We start from the raw sequence: 10,411 nt of genomic DNA, 5'->3' as shown, positions 1-10,411 counted from the left end.
TATTTCATGGTCTCAAGTGATGCATACATGTTCACTACGTGGTTTGTATTGTTATCTCAACGTGTACTTGTCCCCGCCCATGCCACCCAACCCACCCACCCACCCCACCCACCCACCCACCCCGCCCGCCCACCCCTCTGTTTAATGCTCTGTCACACCCGTTGTTGTTTTTTCCGGTCACTTCCTGTGTGTGTGTGTGTGTGTGTGTCTGTCTGTGTGTGTGTGTGTGTGTGACCTTGCCGGGTGTGTAGGACCGAGGTCAGGAGTTAAGCAGAAAGTTCCCCAGGTATCCAGTGCCCTCCTGACCGCCCCTAAGAACAGGTGTCTCTGTTCTCGTGTCCTAAGTCCACCTTCAGGACCCCCCCTTAAGTCCCGTATCCCCTCACTGATCCTAGGCCCTTGGAATCCTATAGGGCCATCAGCCAAAATCCTTTACCAACCATCCTCTTCTGAGTCCTTTTTCTCTCCCTCCTCTCCCTAGGATCCACCCTGATCCCATCCTTTTATCCTCCGGTACAATAGGATTACTCAAGTCGTCACATCCTATTCCGCCTTATAGAGACAGAAGGATACTAAGAAAATTCATACATATCCTGTGGTGTTGAAAAAGGAAGCTGCTCATCCTCGTCTCCCAGTTCGAGGAGCGGAGTGGTCCCATGTTGGTGTCGAACCTTTGTCCTCGTCTTTACCTTGCTAGCCCCGGAGCCATCTGCGTGTCTGTGTGTGTGTTATAACTTGCTTTGTGATCCACACCGTCACCATAGTTGGCAATTTGTAGATATTTTCAGTGTAGTATTGATCAGCAGGACTTAAATAAGGTTCCTGTGCATTTATACCAAGATTCACGTTGAGAAAATTCCTGTGCATTTATACCAAGATTCACGTTGAGAAAATTCCTGTGCATTTATACCAAGATTCACGTTGAGAAAATTCCTGTGCATTTATCAACATACCCTTTCTACATTAATTCTGTAACGCAATTTGTGCTCTGTGTTTACTGTTTGTGTTACATATAGAAAGAGAAACACGTAAATCCCTTCTGTTGGGTCCAAGAGGAAAAACAAAATCGTAAGTTCTAATTCTGTCACAAAGTGGTCCTGAAAAGTTGGACTCTTGAACGGATAGAAAACTTAGAATCTTCATCATCAATAACAATAACAACAGCAATAACAATAACAGCGTGAGAAGAAAGTGATTGAGGATTTACATGACAATACTTGGAGGACGACAGTACTTTTGGAGAACGGCAGGTACTTTTGGAGAACGACAGGTACTTTTGGAGAACGGCAGGTACTTTTGGAGAACGACAGGCGATTTTGGAGACAACACGACACTTCAAAAGACTATAACTGCTGATGCTTAAGTTAAGAGGAGGATAAGTTATGTCGTGTTCGAGTATAACTTCTAACTATTAATGTAAGAAACGACATCAACCACCACCACCACTTTATTCGACACAACAAGGAAAAATATCGTTAAAATTCGTTCAAAATATGTATGTGATTTTAAAAACGAGTGAGTAATTGAACTTAACCTAACCCGGAAAAGAACCCAAATTGTTTTTTAAGAACCTTGTGTGACCCCTCAAAAGAAACCCAATTGTCTTTAAAGAACCTAGTGTGCTTTAAAAGAACCCAGTGTATCTGCTTGAAAGAACCACCACTCCCCCTCCCCCCCAAAAGGCTCAAATAGAACCCGGAAATAGTTCAAAACAAGATCTCTGGAAATTCCAAACAGAACCCAATAGAACCCAAGAAAAGAATCCCCCCAAGAATACCCACAACAAGAACCCATTAATCCCTAGAAAAAAATCCCCAGATAAATCACCACTTTGCCCCCAAGAAAATCCCACCTAGTGTTGCCCCAAAAAAAAAAAATTAAGGTAAATATATTGGCCCGTGACCTCCACACCTGTGTAATTAACAGGTAATTATTAATGTTCAGGCGTTCTACTGTTGACCTAGTTTGCCGCTTTACCTGGTGACCTGTTGGACTGGTGATGTAAACGGCTGGTGGTGATCTTAGAAGCTGGTGATCTTAGCTAATAACCATAGTCAGCTGATGGTGATTTAATGGTGATTCCAAGACACATTTAGTGGTCTTAACTGGTGATTCAAACCACCTTACAGTGATCTTGGTGTTATTGGTGATTGTGTTTTTCATAGGACAGTCACCACGTATTGTCACCCTGTGTTGTCAATCATCCTGTGGTGAGAAATCTTTCATCCCTTACAAACACAACACCATGGGAAGAACTTGAAGGTATTTCTCAAGATTACGGGAATAAGTAACAACAAGAACTCACTATAGAAAGAGAATATATAAAAAAGTTAATAAAAAGTGAATAAGGAAGAGATTGACCTTTGAGAAGAGTAAATAAAAGTAAGAAACAGTTTTGAAAGTAGTGACAGAGTTTTTGTGATAAGTCTTTTAAAAGGTGATTCATAAAAACAACCAATATTAGTTCATTGTATATCTGTTAAACTCTAAAGAAAACTACTTCACCTGACACCTTTAACACCTTTTATTGTTTTTACCTGAAGGTCATACGAACAGTTTATTGCCAGGTGAGTGAGTTTGTGTGTCAATCCTTACCTGTATGTGCAAACACCTGGCTGGGAAGGTCATTAACAACATCTGGGGGTACAAGACACAGGCACGCGACGCCCCCAGAGTAATTACTGCTTATCCTACTTCTTGTGACAGGAGGCCATTGATTCACGCTGGGGTAAACAGGTCACTAGTTCGCCCTGGGCCCGTAGTGACTCCTTCCCTCTCTCTCCCTCCCTCCCTGTCCTACCCTCCCTCCCTACCTACCTCCCTGTCCTACCCTCCCTGTCCTACCCTCCCTCCCTACCTGTCCTACCTTCCCTCCCTCCCAGACTGTATACCCTCTCCTACTACCCTCCCTCCCTCCCTCCCTTCTCCCTTACCACCCCTCCTGCTAACCTCCCTTCCTCCCTTATACGCAAATTCGACACCTCTCCCCTCGTATACTATTCACGCCCTTGTTACTTGATATCAAAGGAATTTCTGTTTTAGTTCATATATTTAACGAGTTCCTGAGGTTGTAGAGTTCCTTTTTGGTGACTCTGCCTCTCGTGTCTGCCAGTCGAAGTGGATTGGGAAGTATTGTAAGGCTGGCGAACGTCTACGGATATCTTGACGTCACGGAAGAGAAGACCAATAAGAAGGGTAAAAACGTCAATGGATATCTGACGTCACGGAACAGAAGACCAATAAAAAGGGTAAAAACGTCCATGTGTATCTGACGTCACGGAACAGAAGACCAATAAGTGTAGAAACTTCCATGGGTATCTGACGTCACTGAACAGAAGACCAATAAGTGTAGAAACTTCCATGGGTATCTGACGTCACTGAACAGAAGACCAATAACAAGTGTATAAACGTCAATGGATCTCTGACCTCGAGAAAGAGAAGACCAATAACAATACCGGAGTATCGAGCAGCTGGGTAACGATTGGTTGACCCGGTGAGTTGCAGTATTAGGATGCAAGGTCAAACGAGACGTATGTAGGGCAAGCATTACCCAGTGTGGTGGCATTGATCAACACGCAGGAGGCGACGACGCAGGAGAAGCCACTGCTGACGTAACTACATAACCTGACCTCCTGTGTGGATATTATCGGTGAGATACGAAGATTACACGTCAATTGGGTAGTTAATCGTGTCATTTAGTTTTGAGAGGATGGTCATTTGATCTTATTATGGGAAAATACTCGTCGATTTGTTCATTCATATAAGTTATTCTGGAACGTGTGTGTGTGTGTGTGTTTGTCTGTGTTTGTCATTCTCAGAAGTTATCTTAAAACGTCAACACGTCATCAAGTTTCACCCCTAAAGCGTCATCAAGTTCCACCCCTAAAACGTCATCAAGTTCCACCCCTAAAGCGTCATCAAGTTTCATCCCCCACAACACGTCATCAAGTTCCACCCCTAAAACGTCATCAAGTTCCATCCCTAAAACGTCATCAAGTTCCACCCCTAAAACGTCAAGTTTCACCCCTAAAGCGTCATCAAGTCCCCCCACAACACGTCATCAAGTTCCACCCCTAAAACGTCATCAAGTTTCATCCCCCAAACACGTCATCAAGTTTCATCCCCCACAACACGTCATCAAGTTCCACCCCTAAAACGTCATCAAGTTTCATCAAACGTCATCAAGTTCCACCCACGTCATCAAGTTTCACCCCCAAAGCGTCATCGTTCATCCCCAACACGTCATCAAGTTCCATCCCTAAAACACGTCATCAAGTTCCATCCCTAAAACGTCATCAAGTTTCACCCCTAAAGCGTCATCAAGTTTCATCCCCCACAACACGTCATTCACCTTTCTGGACCAGGGTTTGAAGGAACGTGAACCAGTGACATGTATGGTGGCTCCCTGGACTAAACCATAACACGAAGATTTACTCATTTAACCCGTATCTAATAATAGTTTAGACAATAGAAATAATCTGTTACTCCACCAATATTTGCTGTTGGTGTATTTGTCTCCTATAAGTCTGCACAGTAAAGACAAACCCACTGAAGGCCGTAACTGTGACCCCCGGGAGGTCCTACAGTTGCGTGGCACTGTTTGGGAAGTGCCAGTGTCAGGACGTCTTGAGGTTGTCACGCTTCTCCTCGACCTATATAAGACCAGTGGCAGACGCCCGCTGGCCACTCAGGTCACGTCTGCCCTAGGCAACAGTGGTCCTGTGTTACTCTCTCGCCCTCCTGCACCTACAGTAGTGTGTGTGGGTCTTGGTCACTGCCGCCCCCAACACCTGTGGAAACGTTTGCCTGAACAGTACAACAAGTGCCTTCATAGTGTCTAGATCGGCGACAGAAATCAAACAAGACGCTGCTTTATTTAATCAACAAAAGTGAACAATCTTTATTTTGTCTTAATCCACAAACATTATCAGCAACATTTGGACCAATAAGAGAACACCAAACCTTACAGTACAAGTGGTAAAGTACCACAGTGAAACAGGACCGTCAAGTAACTCTCCTTTACGTGAGTCAAGAGCCACAACAAGTCATCATCAACAAGGAGAGTCGCTACAGTACAGTGACATCACATAAATATTTTTCGTGGATACAGAAACCTTCAAAGTATTTAATATTTATATATTTTTATACGCTATTTATATAAACATAGGCACAAGAGATCGGCGGACATTACTACGTACGCATGACCTTGGCGAGCAACTGTTGCGACAGTTTAGTCTAAATTCCTGCAAGGTGTGTTGCTCCCCCCCCCCTCCCTGGATCGTCCGTTCATCCAGCCGGCAAAACACTCACGCACCTCCCTCCGTCACCGCCTGCTACCTCCACCTTCCCGACTACGCAAGACTTGGCCGGGCCGGCGAGGTGAGCTGGAGTGTTGCACCTCAGTCCAACGTTTGCCCCGACGGCTGGGGGTTGTGGCTCAGTGTCTGGGCCGCGCAGCACGCCAACGTTTGTTTACCTCACCACCTCCTCCTCCTCCTCCTCCCAAGGACTACTACTGCCAGCTCGTTGCTCACTACTGCTCGCGTGTCTATCTCCAGTGAATGAAACTCTGTGAACTATTTTAACAAGATATACCAAGATATTTTTTTCTTCATATTTATGAGTGAAAGCCAAAGCACAGTCTGTATGTATTTATATTTTATGACGAAGAGCTCGTCAGCTTAATTAACTTATACTGCACGTTTATAGTACAAATTACAAGGGGGCTATTAAGTGAAGGAAAGAGACAAAGGTGAGGTGTCTTGTGGTACGCTGAAGAGTGTTGGTGGTACTGAAATACGGTACATTCTTTAACAGGGACGTGTCAGGAGGCGCACACTCTACCTCTCTACAACGGGTCCTTAATCTACACCCGAGAGAGAGAGAGAGAGAGAGAGACAACTGAAGTGACGCGGCGAGTGTTTGTCAGTCGGGAGGCAGCAGAGGTTGTCGACTCCCTCACCTCGCCAAGATGGTGTTACAGAACCTCAAGCTGTACCGCCTTCAGAGGCTTAACACATTCCAGCGCCTCAACTTCATGTCTATCCAGGACCCCATCCCCGAGCACAAAGAAAGGTAAGTCATCCTAATTAGTATTCCTCGGGTGTAATTAGTCATCCTCAGGTGTAACTAGTCATCCTCGGGTGTAATTAGTCATCCTCAGGTTTAATTAGTCATCCTCAGGTGTAATTAGTTATCCTCAGGTGTAATTAGTTATCCTCAGGTGTAATTAGTGATCCTCAGGTGTAATTAGTGATCCTCAGGTGTAATTAGTGATCCTCAGGTGTAATTAGTGATCCTCAGGTGTAATTAGTCATCCTCAGGTGTAATTAGTGATCCTCAGGTGTAATTAGTCATCCTCAGGTGTAATTAGTCATCCTCAGGTGTAATTAGTCCTCCTCAGGTATAATTAGTCCCCCTCAGGTGTAATTAGCATACTATAAATACTCTTAATTATCTAAGTGTTCATTATTTGCTCCCGGTAAGACAGGTAAGTGACAGGTGTGTTTTGGTTTCCCTCTCTACGGCAGGTGTGAGAGAGACCTGGGTGGGTGGCGGGGTGGGTGGCAGGGTGCGTGGGTGGGTGGCAGCTTGGGGTCAGTCCCCGCCGCCCGCCCGCCTCACTGTGTTACCAGGTGTGTGTGTGTGTGAGGTTTAACTTTACCTGTCATGACTGTACTCTCCCTTGGTTTAGGATATTAATGGTTTATTTATGGTTTATAAACATTTGACAGTTGTTGCTGAGAAGACACGGGTTTAATACGACATTCCTCAAAGATAAGACTAATATGCAAATTAACTCGTCCCATTGCATTAAACTGAACCTAACAAGCAATGGTAAATAAAGTGTTAGTTTAAATGCATTATTTAATAGCGATCCATTAACTGTTTTCAAGATCTTAGGTGTATAAACAGGATTAAATATCACAACATACCTGTCTAATTAGTTTTAACCTGTCTCATTAAAATACCTGTGCTTAACAATAGATCTTGGGTATTGTTTTTCATGAATTTAATACTGAATATATCTTTAAAAAAATTAATTAAATGGAAGTTTAATGCATCTGACCACTTCTAGTTGATGAGAATCTTGTTTAATGACCTTGTTTGACCCTTGACCTCAACATACAGTACAACGAGAGGCTTGGCTATGTGTAAACACCAACCCCAGGTGACCCAGTAGTTGAGTGGTTGACCCTAATGTTTAGTGGTCATGACCTTGTTATCGGCTGTATCCTGTTTGTATTATTAATGTTCTTTGTCAACTGTGAGAGGTGTCAGGTCTTGTGCAGGAGGGGCGTGGGTGGGTGTGGGTGGGTGTGGGGTGGTGTGGGGTTGAAAGGTTTACCTGATCTTCCCATCATTACTCTGCCGACGACTCTCAGGCCACTTTACGAGTACAATAAGACGCCTCCTTACCAATGATCCTGTGTGTGTGTGTGTGTGTGTGTGTGTGTGTGTTGACCCTTAGAAAGAAATCTTACATCTTTAGTAAGGGTTCTGGGGGGAGGGGACAGTAAGGAGGATTATATGGTTTCTAAATGTTTACCTAGCTGATGACTTTGTACTACTATATATAGGTTGTTGTCTATTGAAAAGCTTTAACACTGACTTTTGGACGACTATAGGTTTTTGGGGGTATTTTTTCTGAGCTTTTGTGGTCGTTGCGCTCTCTCTCCTCACTATCATCATCATTTATGTTTGTTATTATTCCAGGTATCATTAGGCCTTATAGTACACACATGCTAATTAGTTTTAAGGTGGGATAAACCAATGAGTCTTATAAGTTGTGAAATAGAAACACTTAAGCACATTATTTTCACCCCATGTACATTATTTTCACCCCTATGTACATTATTTTCACCCCACGTACATTATTTTCAATTACGTACATTATTTTCATTATGTACATTATTTTCACCCCCATGTACATTATTTTCACCACGTACATTATTTTCACCCCACGTACATATTTTCACCCCACGTACATTATTTTTCACCCCCATGTACATTATTTTCACCCCATGTACATTATTTTCACCCCACTTACATTATTTTCACCCCATGTACATTATTTTCACCCCACGTACATTATTTTCACTTTACGTACATTATTTTCACCCCACGTACATTATTTTCACCCCACGTACATTATTTTCACCCCATGTACATTTTCACCCATTTACATTATTTTCACCCCATGTACATTATTTTCACCCCACGTACATTATTTTCACCCACGTACATTATTTTCACCCCACACATTATTTTTCCACGTACATTATTTTCAATTCACGTACATTATTTTCACCCCATGTACATTATTTTCACCCCATGTACATTATTTTCACCCCATGTACATTATTTTCACCTCATGGTCAAGAAAAGGACACGAGGCAGTAATGTCCTTAGATGCAGTTACTACCCTGTAATTACGTGTGGCAATGACACTATTAGGTATAACAACGGATGGTATTGTTCGACTGTCTGTGTCTGTGCCTGTCTGTGTCTGTCTGTGTCTCTCTCTGTCTGTGTCTCTTCTGTCTGTGTCTCTCTCTGTCTGTCCAGCAAAAAAAAATAAGGAAGAATTGAATGACCTTTTGGTTTAATGTCGCTTCTGATTGAGGTTCTCAGGTGTGGGTGTGTAGGTGTGTGTGGGGGGCGACCTGTGGTGTAATGGTTGGTGTGTTCGTCTCGCAAGCCAGTGGACCCGGGTTCGATACCTGGACCATTTGCCTCTTTGTCTACCCAGCAGTAATTGAGGACCTGGATCGTATTCCGGGGTAATGGTTAGCCAGTGCAGTTGACGAGATGTCCGGTCATCTCGGATTATTCCTTGATACTGGGTACATACAACTCGTTTGCCATAGTGGTGAGTGACGCGGCAGTGCCCAGTAACAGCGGCTTGGGCACTCACCACAACTACCATCACTATCACCATCATCATCACTATCCTCTGAGGTGAACTAGAAAGTGAAATTGGTGTACAAAGGTCAAGTAGTAAAGGCAGTTAGTGACTATATGCTGACACACACACACACACACAAAACTTGTATCTGATATTCTGTGTGTGTGTGTGTGTGTGTGTGTGTGTGTGTGTGTGTGTTCAATAATTTTCTCTTACCTGTCGCCATATTAGGCCACAAGGTCTTATCAAACTCAGGTATTCTAATATACCAGGTAGTGTTGGGAGGGAGGTGACGTGTAGAGTGAGTTTTTTCTCCCGTAGTGAAGATGATAATTAACCTGACGATGGATAGATGGATAGGGAGGAGGGGAGGATAGAGGGATGAGAGACAGAAATAGAACGAGAGGGGAGGATAGAGGAGGATAGAGAGAGAGGGGATAGGTATCGAGTTATGGTGGGCGGCCTGTCAGTGGTTTTCGTCTGACCTCCTTCAATATCACGTTTCACTGCCTCGCTGTTTTGGTTCGTAATGGTGTTGGAGTTGTGAGAGCTGACGACACGAGGTTGATGGTGTATTGAAGGGACGATGGTTTAACCCTTTGAGGAGGGTGGTTTAACCCTTTGAGGAGGGTGGTTTAACCCTTTGAGGACGATGGTTTAACCCTTTGAGGAGGGTGGTTTGACTCTTTGAGGACGATGGTTTAACCCTTGAGGACGATGATTTAGCCCTTTGAGGAGGGTGGTTTAACCCTTTGAGGACGATGGTTTAACCCTTTGAGAGAGGGTGGGTTTGAACCTTTTGAGGACGATGATTTAACCTTTGAGGACGATGGTTTAACCGTTTGAGGACGATGGTTTAACCCTTTGAGGACGATGGTTTAACCCTTTGAGGACACGATTTAACTTTGAAGACGATCACTTAACCCTCTGAGGACACTGGTTTAACCCTTTGAAGACGATCATTTACCCCCTTTGAAGACCGGTTTAACCCTTTGAAGACTGATTTAACCCTTTAAGGACACTAGCTACCGCTTATCATCTAAAAGAATCAGTACAACAACTACCTCGATATATAATTAAATCTTTCACCAACTCACTAACTACATTAACAACTCTTAGATAACTATGGTGATTGGCGGTGGGGAGCCCTTGTGTGGAGGGTCATATCGTGTTTTCAGATTGTCCAGGTGTTGGGAGAGTAGTCAGGTGTCATTGTGAGTTAATGATACCCTAGACATACCTGTGTGTGAAGCCTTGATCAATTATTATACCTGTTGTGTGTTTTGTTAGGTGTTTGTTGTGTTGTTTAAGGTGTTTGTGTTTGTCGTGGTTGAGTTTAATGGTGTGTTTGTTTAAGTAATTTTACCTTATTCGTGTTTTTAATGTTTTATTGTGTGTGTGTGTGTGTGTGTGTGTGTGTGTGTGTGTGTGTGTGTGTGTGTGTGTGTGTGTGTGTGTGTTTGTCTTCCTGTATGGTGATGCGGTTGGTGTTTGTTCCTTTGG

At 43.6% G+C, this 10,411-nt stretch overlaps 2 long non-coding RNA genes across 2 annotated transcripts in view; both read left to right on the top strand.

Moving 5' to 3' along the window:
• The first annotated feature begins 304 nt into the window (after positions 1 to 304).
• LOC121856213 lies at positions 305 to 1,669 on the top strand. Its single transcript, XR_006086923.1, has 2 exons — positions 305 to 1,230; positions 1,271 to 1,669. It is a non-coding gene; the product is annotated as an uncharacterized LOC121856213 (long non-coding RNA).
• A 2,570-nt stretch (positions 1,670 to 4,239) lies between these two features.
• Positions 4,240 to 10,411, top strand: part of LOC121856247 — a 69,580-nt gene continuing 63,408 nt past the window's right edge. Inside the window, exon 1 of the long non-coding RNA XR_006086942.1 lies at positions 4,240 to 6,075. This is a non-coding gene — a long non-coding RNA (uncharacterized LOC121856247). The remainder of the gene's footprint in view (positions 6,076 to 10,411) is intronic.

The sequence above is a fragment of the Homarus americanus genome, unplaced genomic scaffold, assembly GCF_018991925.1.
Source record: "Homarus americanus isolate GMGI-L3 unplaced genomic scaffold, GMGI_Hamer_2.0 scaffold48016, whole genome shotgun sequence".
NCBI lineage: Eukaryota > Metazoa > Arthropoda > Malacostraca > Decapoda > Nephropidae > Homarus > Homarus americanus.
Note: the sequence above shows the minus strand (reverse complement) of the source record. Positions and strands in the feature narration are given on the sequence as shown.